Source organism: Copidosoma floridanum, unplaced genomic scaffold (assembly GCF_036245765.1).
Source record: "Copidosoma floridanum isolate Cflo_tuat_1 unplaced genomic scaffold, Cflo_Japanese_pri ptg000004l, whole genome shotgun sequence".
NCBI classification, from domain to species: domain Eukaryota; kingdom Metazoa; phylum Arthropoda; class Insecta; order Hymenoptera; family Encyrtidae; genus Copidosoma; species Copidosoma floridanum.
The window spans coordinates 35,851,508-35,867,518 of NW_028321881.1; the positions used below are offsets into that span (position 1 = coordinate 35,851,508).

A 16,011-nucleotide genomic window follows, 5' to 3' on the forward strand; every position below is an offset into this window, starting at 1 on the left:
TGGAACGCGACGGCGGGCATGAGATCGGGGCAGCTTGGCAAAAGGTCGTAGTTGGCTTCTTTTTCTGTTTCTTACTTTTTCTCACTCAGCTATCGAAATCGCGAATTACTTGGTAGCTCTGGTTCGTGCAAATGCTACTTCAGAAGTGATGCGTTAGGCCCACCAATTAGTGCAGCTTTGTGCATTGTTGCACTATATGTACATACATAGGTATTGACATTCATACTAGCTACTCATATTCATACACACACACTCGGGCACGGTGCTGTTTACGACAATAAGAGCATATGCACCAATACTTTTAATGTATATTTGAAGGCATGGCGGTTACAAGTATATATACATATGAAGTGAGGTGCAACAGTCATTATTTTACTAAGTACATGCGTGTGTTTGCGTACGCCGTAGCTCTCGATACATGTGTCCCCTTAACTCTCTTGTCTTCTTTCCTCTTCTTGGCACTACTTCTTTTCTCTAATTACTCATATATAAAATAAAAGAACATTCAGACCCTGGCATTATTACATTATACTTAATTAAGAAAGTTTGCTTTGGAGACACATTTCGGCGCTTACTATTGCAGGTTAGGAGAAAAATGACTCCATCATACAATAATAACACTATCGTGTTATTTTCACCGTTGACGTTTTATCAGAACTTTCTCTCTGAGCTTATTAAATCAGCAAGTACGTGGTGCTGATGCCTGAGCCACAATCCCAATAACCGTAAATAAATAAGTAACATTTTAAATAAGTATTTGTCATGGGAACCGTACTGCAAGCGCTAGAATACCTTAACTTGAGCCTAGTCCTACACCTCTTATTCAGTGTAAGTGCACATATTTTTTGCGAAGATTATATAGAAACTAGCAGCCACCCGTTTTGGCTGCGCCTGAGACTCACTGAATGGAACACCAAAGCTTGTTTACAAGTAATGTAAAATGTTTTTAGTTAATATTTTATATCTATTATAGACACAACATGAAACAAAAAAGTTCTTCTCGGAAACAGTTTTTTTTTAAATCTTTGTACTTTATTTAGTCCAATAGTTAGCTATAAACAGTAAGAAAAACTGATTCATGCTAAAGATTAGCGTGTTTTCCTTACACCATGATATAATTGTTAACCTTCAAGAGCTGTTAATTTGCTGTTTCCTGAGTATAATATACGAAAAAAGCTATTTATCAAAGCTGTTAAGATTTCAAACTGACAATAAATGTATGGTTACAAATTTTTTTCTCATCTCTCAACTTTATTACCAAAGCAATAGAGTCGTAGAACTTAATTTCTACATTTTTTATCGCCACAAAAATACAAATACGTATTCTACTGATTAAAAAATTTCAATCTGAATAAATGTTCTGCATTAGTTTGTTAATGCCTAAAATTGTATTTCTGAGATGCATTTAAAGTTTTCCTTCGAATTAACCCTCTTGCGACTTTTGGCATGGTTAAGACTTTTGTGAGCCTTATGTGCTGTTTTTTGTCAATTTAATATATTTGTTGGCAAGATAGTTTGACGTCCGATGGCCCTCAAAAGGACCAGTGAGCTTCTTAAGGAAACTCTTTCTTGACTAAAGTTTTCAGCAAACTTGATACCTCTATATCTCAGGGTGATCTTCTCTAGCCTGTTATTGTAGCACCACACTGATTGGGTGAAAAATTACAACGTTTAAAGCTTTGGGGCTAGTTGTAAAGCTCTTTCCCAACGTCTTCTGCTATTACGCCAAAGACGTTGATGTCTAAAGCGCCTTCTTTTCTTACAGACTCAGTTGTTTTGGTGATCTTGGGTGGGAAGACTGGTTCGTGATGGTTACCCGTTGATGACTGTACCGTTTACTCAAGTTTATTTTTTCTTCATGGCTGTTAGGTTCTTCCAGCATGGACCTTGTAGGGAATCGATGATTTTTTGTTGAATGCTTAAAGTCGAGAGGGTAATATAGGATCGTTAGTCACCGGGGTTCCCAGCCTTGCGATAAAAAACTCTGCTTGGGACGTCTGAGCTAGTGAATGGCTGACTTGGTTGAATAGTGGCCAGCTTTTTATAGTCTTTCAGTCGATGAATCGTTGCCGGAAATGGTAGTGAAAATGTATTTGTTGGCAAGATAGCTTAAACTTAGTTGGCTCTTAAAAAACCGATGAGATTGATGATTAAGTAGGGAACGTAAATACTTATAGTAACCCTAAAAAGGGCCAGTTGTGTAACTTTTAGCTATTCTTTATGATTTATCTCGATAATGGAGAACTGGCTACGGGTATCTTAAGGTAGTTGTTTCCCAATATATGGGTCAATCTCATATATAGATGTACAATATTTATTTATCATCCCGTGTTTAAAATATCAGAGTAAAATGTAATTGCTTTGCGTTTGCTTATACATACATAAAAATACACATCTATCTACTTGTATTCATGTGACATTGTGATATGGCCTCATACGCGATACTGATTTGGTTGTCTTTCAAAATTAAACGAAGAGCACTTTTTTAATTACCACTACTTTAAAACTATGAGGTTAAAAATTCTAAAAAAAAGGTATGTGTTTTTTCACTGTCTACGGTAGTTTTCAGTACTTTTTTAATCATTTACAGAAATGTGGTTAGTTACACTTTTAAAAATAATGGGGTTATGTAGTATTCACACAATTGCTCTAGTGTTTAAAGAGTAATTCTTCAACGAAACTAGTTCAGTAACGACGCGGTAAATTGGTCGTAAATTTTTTACCCATATTTCTTGACGCTTATGTTAGTCTTGCTAACAATTTTGTACCTTTTTAGATACTTTTGATTCAGGAAACAACTTCTTTAACTCTTATCCTCGAAGTCTCTACGTATGGAGAACGTGCTGGAGGGAGGTACACCGTTGACCAAAGAATACCGTTGGGACGACCACTGAGAAGAAGGCCGTTGTGGCTGCCTGTACTTCTCAGGGCTGTCTTCTCTGGCTTGTATTTATAGTAAAAAATTTACTGACGAAACCAAAACGGACGCCACAAATCTGTGAAGTGTTGGAACAGGTTGTGCTTTTGCTAGACACGTCTCATGGTATTCTGTCAAAGATGTTATCGTATACAAAATTTTCTTATTGGTGGCACTCGTCAATTCTGGTGAATAAGGGTGGAGTTAGACGTGGGTTGCTTGCCTATTAAAGAAGAGTTTTGTGCGTAGCCAGGATACCCAGCTGCACGACTGCCAACTGTATACTTGATATACTATAAATAGATGGCTATAGAAACCTTGGAGATGCTCTGGCCTGTTATAACCACACTTATTTAATTATATTTTAGATAGCTTTGATTTTATGTCCACGTTATCTAGTGGATCCTCCTGAACTGACGTAAAAAGCTAGCGTATTTTTGCAAAACTTTGAGCTTCTTTATTGCGATTGTTATTAATTTTTTTAAGATAAAAACTATACTAAAACCATCTAGGAAGTGTCAATAATTAGTATGCAAAATTTCAGCCAGATCGGTTAAGTAGTTTTTGTGGTTAGCGATTACAAGGGTCTTAGCAACTTCGCTCTATATATTAGTAAGACTCAGAAATACACACTCAATACCACATGACCTGCGCCAGTACACCAAATTACACAGTACAGAAACAAAAAAAGCATGCAAAATATCCACTCAACTTCTCGAAGAAGACGTAATAACACACAAACACTCATACAAAACACACAAAGACACCAATGCTTTATAAAATCAGTAGTTTATAGGCATAGGACCTTTACCAAGCACTATACAAGCGAGTGGGTTCGAACCCCACGGTGGACGTAGGATTTGAGTGAAGAAGCTTATGCAATTTGACGTGTCATCGGCTCTTCTAAAATGTACAGTCAGGATGAAAGAGGTCTCTTAGGGAAAATACGTCTCGTCGATACAGCATGCTAGGTATGGCGTTCTTAAAGAAAGTATCTTGCACGGCTCGCCCACACGTTTACGGCCCCCTTTTTCCTACTGCACCGGAGTCATGGCTGCTCATACGTAGGCATGCGGGATACCGATGAGACACGCATATCGACGCATGGCACAAACACACACACATATCGGAAATGGTCACCAACTGCTGTAAAAGCAGAGATTGTCTTTGTCCTACTTAGTGGTCAAAGGTAGGACCCTTGCTAGCGCGATACCACACTTGTAGCTGACAAGAACCACCAAATAAGGTGACGTACAGCTAATTTTTCCGAGAGCTTTGTAGTAATGACCTTTATGTGTGTGTGAGTCCACACTTTTTTTGTACCTATAGATAAATAGCATCGAATATGCCGCAGTCTGGTTGGTGCAATGTGCTTACGATAGTGAATTAAGTGATTGGCAAGCAGTTGAGCCATACCCATTCCCTAACATTTTGTGAGAGTCATGCTAGAGCCGAGTAAATAAAAGTTTGATATTCTTTTCCAATCAATCGGCTGGAAAAGGGATGGAAGATTAAATCGTAACTCACATGATATGCGTAAATAAGTCATGCTGTATATTATCATACAAATATTTAAAGACTTACTATGATACTTAAGTACATTCAGTGTTCTTTTATAACAATAATATGACGACGGTAGGGAGTGTAAGAATTGCATGGAATGCTGGAGGTTCATACAAGTATCCAGTATTGATGTTCTCTTTGGTTTCACAGCATTAGCTTCATAACTTACAGAGTGCATGCTTCACCCAATCTTGCCGCAGTCAACGCATTGTACGCTTTTCTAACGTAAGCATTTTAAATAATTACCTCCCGTTCTTTTCCACCGTTGCTGTAATCCCCGGCAGTCATCGTGATAAGGTATACCCTGTATGGTAGTTAATTATTTGTATTATTAATGTATAACGTATGTGTTGTAATAAAATGAGTCTTACGTTTCTCACAATTTAATGTATTAATATTATAACCATAGTTTTTAAATGCCTTTCAAAGCAGCCTTCAAAATCGTGATTGATGCTATTGGTAATGTTATTACAGGATCTCATTTTCTGCTCATCTGTATCTTTACAGTTTGATAGGATTCCTTCAGACATAAATTTTTCTACCTCTTTGAGCATTTTTGTTGACAACAGGACTCTGAAATGTAGTCTTCCGTTCTTTATTTTTCGGTCGTGAGAGTTGTCACTTAATTCTTTTTAAATTCTGACATTATAAGAACTACAAAAAGGTTAAAAAGAATGCATATCATTACTTGAGTAAACATTCTCGTTTTAAAAGAGCCATCATCATCAAGGCTGATTTCTGCAAAGGGTAATAGGTTTTACGGCTGTTTGAAACACTTGTCAAATGCTCTTACAAGAAACGTGGTGGGAGGTAGTCGCTACCAGCCCACTGCCAACAGTATTACCAAGCTTTTGTTATACGGAATTTAAAGCTTATAACATGATGCTTGACACAAATTACTTTTATAAAATATCGCATCACATACTCACCAATAGAAATCTGAAAGTTCAAAAACTCAAATCTATGATACTAGTTTTTTCATTTTTAAAAAGTCAACATTCAACTTGATTGTGCTGCAAAATATTTTTTGAAATGTAGAATTAGATTGCGATATTATGAAATCTACTACAATTACCGATACAAACATTTTCTTAAAGAAATATTTGAAAAAGCATCATGTAAACAAGGAAAGCGCAACACCACAGGCTACGTCACTTCATAAATTAAACTGATGGAACGTTAGTCACATATCAACAGAACTTGCTTGAGATTACACAATCATTCATTTCTACAAGAAAAAAATTGACATTCATTTGATAATGACCTTGTTAAAATTTAAAACAAGATAAATATCATGTGTTCACGAAGCTTACGAAGCTTCAGATCGTCGATGACGTGAGCTATAATGTATGATCCTACTGAAGCTGAGTACATTCTTAAATTTACAAGGCTGTCAATCTTTGTAACGTGAATAGAAAAAAAAGAAAAAAAAAAACACTACCTTAATACTTCGTTTTCACCACAGAGTGTTTGTTTATGTGATAATACTTCTTTTACTAGTCTGCATCCCTTCATGTCACAGAAGATGGCTTCGCAGCAACTTTATCACTCATTTAAACAAAAAGATCTTGCATGAAAAAATATTAAATAATAATATGAAGTGTGAGTTTTTAATAATTTTGACATACTATTTATGTCACAAAATTTATACTCAAATATCTCTAAATGGTTTATAATTCAAGCTGAAACCAAAGATCCTTTGCTCCAGCTCAAAAGAACTATATAAAAAAAAACCTTCTAAAGTCGCTCAAAGTGTATTTAAAACATCAAGTAATTACATACGATCTTTTCCAAAAATAAATACACCAGCTGTTTATATACAAACTTAATTACAATGACTGGTAATGGTAAAGTTATCCTTATGCAGTAACTTTTTAGAAAAATAGAAAAAAGGTGCCCTGGCTCAACTAGCTTTTAACTGGAAACAGTGTGGGCTGGAAAATTTTTATAGAAGTAGAGTGCACCAGTAAAATGTTTGTATCATAATGATGATGCTTGTGGATGTAAGGTGCTGCCTGCTTGCTTACACACAAGCTCTAGACTCATGCTGCTGTCCAGATCGCACTGCATGACTCTCTTTTTGAGAATACGATAAACCAGGTTTATGTACAACCTGCAAGACTTTTTCTTGCAGGAGTCGTACAACTAGCGGCTGCTGCTCGCCTGCCGGTTAACTTTTATCGTTAAATTTCTACGTAAACAAATACTTTATAAAAATAGCTCTTAACAAATCTAAAATGTTAGATAAGTATGAAAAGTTACATGTACAAAATGTGTGATGCTCAAAAAAAACTTGACCGTTTTTATGTTTGAATTTCAGAATTTTCCAAGGCTACAGATTCATTAAGAAACTACTATTCATTGCCAGTTTATAAAAGCTTTAAAAATTCCTTACAAAATAAGAACTTAACATATCGAACTAACTTAACATTTCAGTTTTGTTAAAGGCTTTTTTTATGGATAAATTGTCACTCTTTGGGAAAATGCCACTTTTAAATACGTATTTTAAAAAGCTTAATAATATGAGATATTGCTTATATTACAAAAATACTGGATAAAAACAAAGTCTGTACAACATAGCTACGGAGATCTACAATGGTTCTACTAAATTTCTACTCAAAGTTTCTCATATGACGACGTTTTGAATGTATGAATGTATAAATGTGTGCAGAGGTCAATTTGTAAAAATCGCTCGTACATTTACGGAACAAAATCAATTTTCCGAAAAAATACAGTTGTAGGATTTTTATGTATGATGTTTTTTTTTTCTTCTTCTTAATAAACAACTTTGTCATATAATTCCAAGCAATGTATATTGTAAGCTAATTACATGAATTAAACAACTTTTTCCAACAAAATTTTTGCATAAAATACTTTGCAATTATACGCACCAAATATTTTTTATTTTACTACTACTTTGAAACTCGATTATTCATGTATGATTTTTAAGTACCAAAATCACTGACTATATTGAGGCTTAGATTTATAGCTTGCTATTCAGGGCACTCCAAAAAATAATGAGAGTGTTCCATCCTACCGATCAGATTATGTTGATACAATAACAGCTGTGTTGCACAATTCTTCGTCAATAGCTAATGTACTAAAAAAAATAAAACAATTTTTTTTTGGTAATTAGCTTATTTATTACAAATCTTAATTCAGATACTATCATTAAGGTGTTCACGTTTACGTCGTGTGAAATTTTGGTTAGAATAATAAAATGTTGATGTATTTTAGATATTTAATATATCGGTACTAGAAAAAATGTCAAGTGAAGTTGACAACATTTAACATAATTTAACGTTTTGAAAGTTTTGGATTCCATTACGGCACGTAAGTATGAGTACTGGACACAATCTGAGCAAGTTACAGCAGAATCACCCTTATACATATTATTTTTCAAATTATATATTATTGATTGTACATGGGACGATTGTACTATGAAAGAGTCATTTACTCTCTCTTCCCCTTTTCTAAGGCATCTTTGTTCTTTACTACTATCCACAAATCTCTATACCATGGTAAAAGGCATTATACCAGTTGCCTACTTATATCATATCCTGTCATAAGGTCATACAAAAAACACCACCTAGCTACCTGGAAGGAACAGACGATTCAGAGTTTCAAACCCAAGATTTTCAGGCGGGAACCTAGCCCTCTACCGTCTTAGCCACTGAGAACTCCCAACGCTGCGTGCTATCTACTGTGACATTAGAAAATACCTGTAGCCGATTTCACACTGTTGGCAGCTCTATTTGATTTTAAGAACACGCCTATCCCAATTATACACAGGAAAAGTTTTGCTTGTATCTAACTTAACGATAGGACCACTTTTTGTAAAGGCTGAGCCAGGAACAATTTTGTAAAATAATTTTAGCATTTTGAGATACATATGCCTCGTTTTCATTGTTTTAACGACTTTATCACCTACATTTTTGGTACAGCTGTGAAGTAGGTTTAAAGGTACTAAATAAAACTAAATTACATTAGGTGTACCAGCAAAAATATTCATTTTTAAAATTTGAAAATTTGAGTATGTAAATCTGAAGTTAATAATAGTGTGGTTGCCAAGGCTTCATCTGCTTTCTCAAATTTATCTCATCACGCTGACACGCAACTAGACTGATTATTGACTTAAAATATGCAACGTTGTCATTGAGTGCAAGTGCCTGGAAATAATTAATGCATCCTGGGTGTACGTGCCTTTTGGGTTATGAGAAAGCGTAACAAGTTCTGCAGCTGTCAGGTCCCAATGAAACTTAAAGTTTGACTCTCTGTCTGCTTCCTTATCTCAGTCTCTTTTATACACTCCTCCTGGTTCAGTGATGTGGGTCTCGCGTGTTGGCCCTACAGACTATGTGGATCCTGGAAATTATGCGTCAACTTGCAATTCATCACGATTGTTTTGGAGGTGTGGCTGTACTCTGATGAATTTGATAGGCTTGGCGCAAAGCAGACTTAACCTGCGTGCAGGCTCAAAAAATGTAGGTATAGTAGAGGGCACGTGAGTGAGTCAGGGCTTTCATGAGAATTGTGGCTTTATTGAAAGGTACACTGATGGCAGTTTAATTAGTTAAGCAGAAAGTATAAAATTCACCAATAAAAGAAGTTATGTGATGGAATCAGCCAATGGAAATCGAATATTTGAATTTCCCGCTCAACGAATTAAGCTGCCTCCAGTGTACATGCAGGAATACAAATGAGTCAGAGCTTACGTGAGGGCTTGCAGCTGCTTGGAACGAACGTCCAAGAATGCGAATGTATCAGAGCTTGTGTACTTAGGCGATTCCTTCTGAAACAAATAAAATCCATCACCTAAAAATCTGAAATATTTTAATAATCAAGAAGTTTTGATTTGATTAATATTAATTATAATATGTTTGTTATAGTACCGTTTTTTCATATTATTTTTATTTCTTTTATTATCATCACTATCACAATCATGATTTTTATTATTATTATTATTATTATTATTAGTATTACTATTATTACTATTATTAATACTATGATTATTATTATTATTATCATGATTATAATTATTATTAATATGATTATTATTATTATCATTATTATTGTTATCAACATTATTATTTTTTCTTATTATTACTATAACTGCCCCGGAATAAAAATGTATTTCGTATTTGGCAGGTATCGCTTGATTCTTTAGGGTCGGCAACGTCATCCTCAGCATCATCGGTGCAAACATAAGATGTCATGGATTGATATCTAATATTTTGGAGTCAGCTCTTCACAGCTTTTCCCTTAAAAAAAATGCAAACATGTCCTAGCTCACTCTTTTTGTGTATGACGCCAAATAGACAATCCATCACATGTTTTGCACGCATGTTTGTCTCATTTCTATCTTTGCATATATCGTTAGTCGCTTTGGTGCGGAAGGAACTTTGAAAGCATCTGAAAGAGTAAAGCGTATATGTATAAACACACACTGTTCACGAGGGAAGGGGTTTTATGCTGCTCCCAATCCAGTTCAGTCGTGTGGAGCTGGAAGTGGTTTGCGGCGGAAAATAAATGTAACGCAAATATGCAATAAAAATATATACAATATATTTACAGTGCTTAAATTATGAAAATGTGCTCAAGTGAAGGCAAGCGGAGAGAAGCTTTCTCTGCCGCCGCGGCGCGCTAACTAACATACTATGCTCGCAGAGCAATATTTATAGAGACAAAAGTTAAAGTAGAAATTCTAGTACATTGATAAATAAAGGTACAAGAGTAAAGGTAAAACGGTCTCTTGGGCATTGCAAATGTACGCGATGATAAAGGCGTATGATCGGAAAATTACTTCAACTTTAATATAAGAATAACGAACGTGACGCAATTCAAATTTAGAAAAGGTTTGTCGGCAAATATTCAGGTACAAAACTGAACATACCGCCCGCCATACTACGGTTCGGGGTAAACGGAGTATTAACAATTAGCACTGCACTTATGTAAAACAAACTTAGAGTCTGTATTTTGAAAATGTCAATAATGTAATGGACCAGAAAGCGTCCAGCCGAATATGGTGCGCTGGGCCATGGGTGTCCCAGGTAGTCCGATGCGTAAGCCCTCTTGAAGAACTCGTGGAAGCACATCAGCTCCTAGCAGCAATTCGATTTCTGTCAGATCGGCTCGATAGTCGTCTGCAAGCTCCGAACCCTGTATATACTTCCAGTCGCCTGGAAGCTTGAAGTTTCCTGACCTGTTGCTGGATATAAGCGAGAGCACTAGAGCTTCACACGTGAGCTTCCGTCGCTAACCATGGAGGCGAGAGTAAGGTAAGTTTTTCCATGAACTCGCGGAGTCTTGATGCCACCGATGCCAATGACCTCCATGCTGGCCTCTTCATATTCCTGGCGAAGTTTACTTAGCAGGCTCTTTGCAACAAAGGATCGCTGAGAGCAGTTGTCGAGCATGGAACGAGCGATGAGTGTGCGTCTGTCCGGGCCTTGAATTCGGACGAGCGCAGTAAGCAACAGTGTAGTGTTTGGAGAGTCTGGCGATGCCATCCAATGACAGGATACGCGACTCCCTTTCGTGAGTGTAGCAGGCCATGCAGAAAATGCAAGATGCACTGTAGTGGCAGGATTCTCGTGCAGCAGCGTATGGTGATGCCCGTTGCAAGTTAGGCATCGTTTGCTTGATTTGCAGCTTGCAAGTTTGTGAGCACCAAGGCAATTATAGCACATGTTCTTGGCCTCAACAAACTGTTTGCGTTCGTGTGGCGATTTTGCTTTGAAATCGGCACAGCGTAGTATGAAATGCTCACCTTGGCAAAAGCGGCATTTCTCCGTAAAGGCGGCATATGCGTGTGAAGTAGAAGACGCCGTCTTGTCCTTCTTCCGTGTTGCCTTCTCTGTAGAAGACGGGACGATCTCGAGCATCGAGATGCGTTGTTCAATGAAACGCACGAGCGTTTCAAGTGCAGGAGGCTCGTGGGTACTTCTGAGCGATGACTCCCATTCTCGGAAAGTTCGAGCGTCGAGTTTCCGAGCTGTAACAGCGACCACCAAGTCATCCCACTGGTCCGTCGGACGCTTAAGCTGTTTAAGTGCAGCCAAGGCATTTACAGTGCCACTGAGCAATGCCTTGAGTTCGAGCGGCGATTCGTTGCTTACAGCCGGCGCGGCTAGCAAATCGCGAGTTAGCGCGGCAACCAAGCGCCGCTTGTTTGCATAATGATCCTCCAACCTTTTCCATGCAGCCTCGAAGTTGGCGTCGATTACCTGAATCGTCCTCAACAATTCAGCCACCTCACCTTGCACATGCGTCTTGAGGTGCTGAAGCTTCTCGACGTTGGAAAGTCGAGAATCGTTGACTATGATCGCAGAGAACAGATCCTTAAACTCGAGCCAGTCGTTGAAATGTCCGGAAAATGTGGGCACAGCAATGGACGGCAGGTTGCGAGAGTTAGCTGGTGGAACAGGAGCTGGGTCTGATGCGGGCGATGCAGGAAGTTTTCCGAGCTGTTCAGCCAAATTAGCTGCTGAATCGAGGTAAGCTTCTTCGGCGATTTCGTAGCTGTCTTCATTGAAATAGCCGATGTCCTTAGTATCGTCTGGAGCAATGTTGAGAATCCTGAGATGAGTGTCCTTGAAGTCATCCCAGTTTATTCGTAGTTGCTGTATACGGCTCTCGATGATTGCACGAGTAAACTTATCCTTGCCGCGCTTCTTGAGGTTTTCGTAAGCATTGCTAATGCTTTTGTACAACTCCTGTTGACGCTTAAGTAAAATTTTGAGTTCCTTGACGTCTGCCATGACGCAGTCGATGTCGCGATGAAGCGCTTTATAATAGGGCTGAGTGTTGGCAGCTTACGACCGCCTGCCTTGGCAAATTCAAGCACGGAGAGCATGCACACACTCTGATTCCTTAAATGACTCACTACTGCAGCTTCGCGAGAGCGCGTTCACCTACACGGCATCAAATGGTCAAGGCAAAATTCAAGGCTTCACTGAGCACTAGCACATATCCACTCCTGCACTGACCGTCGGTCCCTGGAACCACGCTCTGCTACCAAAAATGTTCACGAGGGAAGGGGTTTTATGCTGCTTCCAATCCAGTTCAGTCGTGTGGAGGTGGAAGTGGTTTGCGGCGGAAAATAAATGTAACGCAAATGTGTAATAAAAATATATACAATATATTTACAGTGCTTAAATTATGAAAATGTGCTCAAGTGAAGGCAAGCGGAGAGAAGCTTTCTCTGCCGCTGCGGCGCGCTAACTAACATACTATGCTCGCAGAGCAATATTTATAGAGACAAAAGTTAAAGTAGAAATTCTAGTACATTGATAAATAAAGGTACAAGAGTAAAGGTAAAACGGTCTCTTGGGCATTGCAAATGTACGCGATGATAAAGGCGTATGATCGGAAAATTACTTCAACTTTAATATAAGAATAACGAACGTGACGCAATTCAAATTTAGAAAAGGTTTGTCGGCAAATATTCAGGTACAAAACTGAACACACACATAATCTAATTTTTGGTGATTATTTTGTAAGGTTTCAGTACTTATTTCGTTAGTGTAGGGATAGTTTTGACTTTTAGGGGCTAGTTGTTTTGTTCATTGTTTTTATTTATTCTCTCCTTTTAATAATTATATGAATTCGATGCGTTGATGTTAAAGGTGATTTCCATAATTTTAAGGGAACAGCAGAAGGATCTTCCTAATGTACAGGTGCTAATTTTATGATTGTAACCACAATTCACATCCTCTCCCCTTTTGATATAAATCAGTAGTGTCCTGTGTAGATTCGAACTCTGATTAGGGGTGCTCCACATATCAGATAAGTATCCTTGAAACGAACCCTTTTGTTATGTACAAGTATACTTGGTGGAACATTTTTTTCAACATTTCTTAGGCCAGATTCTCAATCAATTATAATTCTTCCTTGGGTAACGTCATACCTTATTAAATTAAAGCATATATAATAAAAAGTTTTAATACGTGTCAAGGACTAGGAAGTCAGAGCGAGTTATTTAGTCTCCATATTATTAAAAATTGTTTTGGTGAAAAGGCGTATTCAGGAAGTTACAATGATAAAGGGTTTAAAATTGGTGCAAATGACATGGATTTTTTTGTCAATTACTTCTTTCTTATATATTGAGTCTAAGCAGAGCCCATACTCATACGTGTACTAATGAATACCTAAACTTTTTTTTCTGTTACAGACTTTGGGGAGAATGAATGAAGAGCGTACGATGAGAAGATAGAATGAATTTTCCTCTTCCCGTATCTAAAGGCGTCCCTTATACATTTCATCCCGCTTCTGTCTATCATGTACCTTTGCGTCGACTCAAAGCAGGTAAAAGGTAAGGTGATGAGATCGTAAGAGATTCTGTGCTGTAACGATTGAAGTGTAAGGATCACTTTATAACCAGTGTGTGTGTAGAATGTATTTCTTGCAGCCAATTCAGTCAGTATCAAATATCTACGGTATGCAGAGGGTAAAAGGTCTATTAGGAATAAATATAATATAAAAATATATGAAAATTAATTGTATTCAGAAAATAAACGAAATAAGTAACATAAAGTAAAGTAATATAAGTATGCTTACTTCATAAAAAAGTCAAAGGTATGATCAGTTTTAATTTTGAATAAAATATACAGAAGCAAATTAAGTTTTCAGTGATGTTGGATATCTTTCCTCTGGCTATATATTCCCTGTTACCTATTCATATCTTCTGGCAGAGTTTGCAAAGTCTCACTTTTTGGGATGTAGCAGGTGACCTTTCACAAATTGTAGGGTACAGAGGAATGGACAGATTTACGCCCAGTACACCAACCAAACAGATTCTCCATTCGGGGATGCTTACCAGGATGCATCTTATACAGCACCACTGTTGGCCCTTCTCCATGTTTAGTCATCTTAAGTGACCGACGCCTTGTAGTTCCTTTCACTGATTTGTTAGTGCTCCTTCAAAAGCTTTCTGTAATAAGTTTTCTTGTAAGGCTGTCATAGATGCCTTTAGACTGCCAGTGGGAAGCTTGCCTTGCGGAGTCATCCTGCAGTCTATACCAACATAGGTTACCGTAAAGGCCATTTTGAGGAATGATTTAGGATGGACTCGAGATCCTACTAAGTCTAGATTTGGGAGATCTAACGGTCAGGACATCGGGAATTGCACTCCGATGATGTAGTGAAAGAGAAATAGCACTTGGGGACCTAGTTTTAGAAAATCAAATATACAAGACAAAGAAAAATAATCGTATGGTCAGGACATTAAAGATGAATAAACTGTCGTAGGCACCAATCAATGTTCGTCAGAATAATGTAAACGAAATTCCTCAAGTTAAAAAATTGGTTTTTCAATTACGTCTTGAAAACCATAGACTTTTTCGAAACGAGTAAAATGTAGAAAATATAGCTTGTAAAACAGTAATTTTGTCGGATACGTGCCGTCGTCTCTAGGACTGTTTTACAGGGCTATTTTGCGGGGCTATTGGGCGGATGTAAGGTAGCCACGGAGTGACGGCGCACAGTAGGCAAAAATGCCGTTTTTTGTGTCGAAATAAAATAGCAGCCACTGTGATAGGCCGATCAAGATGATTCTTTTTTGACCTTAAAGCTCAAATATTCTAGAGAATAAGAAAAGTGGTCTGAAGTGGAAGAAAAAAAATTAGAGGTTAAAAACTACCCGTAAACGCACCCCTAATCACTACATCTTTACGATATTATAATCATTCAATCAGACGAACACATATTTTTACAAATGTTTTGGGTCGCTGATAATGAATATGATGTCAGAATTTCGAAATTCAAAATGGCGAATCCAATATGGCAACAAGCAAACTGAAACTTGCTAAAAACTAACAAGTTCTCGGCTCTAGGAGTTTTTTAGGTCGCTAAACACGCATCTGGCATTAGAATTGTACTATAATTATGAAATTTAAAATGGTAGATTCAATATGGCGTCCAAAAAAGTTGACACCTGTTTAAAACCAACAGAATATCAGCTCTGATGGTTTCTTAGATTTCTGAACATGAATTTGGCATTAGATTTGCGTCATAATTACAATATTTAAAATGGTGGATCCAATACGGCAGCCAAAACAGTTTTAACTTGTCAAAAAGTAAGAATATCTAGCTTTACAGATTGTTGTAGATTTTACAACACAAGTTTAGCATTAGAATTACTAAATTTTTATAAGCCAAGCTAACATAGTGGTAAAAAACGTTAAGACAAAGGCTCCTTCTGTCACTGACTACAAATTTAACATTAAAATTACAACATTTACAACGTCAGATACTGTATCATGGTGAAAAAAGAAATGTATTTATAAATTTTAAATGTAAAAAAATCTTTCATTTAAAGTTTATGTGGTTGCTAATCACACATTTAGGATATCAGTCATGAATTTGAAAATGAAGGACTGGCTATAACACTAATGCATTTATAAAAGTTCATTTCAGGTTTATTGCACTCGATGGGTATTATTTAGATTACCCCTGTCTCATCTATAATGTTTTTTTCACACCAAAAATAAAAGGATTTAGGCATAAATACACTTTTTTCTCTGGCGACCCTA

General features: G+C 37.1%; 1 long non-coding RNA gene across 1 annotated transcript in view; it reads left to right on the forward strand.

Moving 5' to 3' along the window:
• Positions 1 to 13,942, forward strand: part of LOC149375831 (uncharacterized) — a 77,773-nt gene extending 63,831 nt beyond the window's left edge. Inside the window, exon 3 of the long non-coding RNA XR_016293659.1 lies at positions 13,653 to 13,942. This is a non-coding gene — a long non-coding RNA (uncharacterized LOC149375831). The remainder of the gene's footprint in view (positions 1 to 13,652) is intronic.
• Positions 13,943 to 16,011: the final 2,069 nt, after the last annotated feature.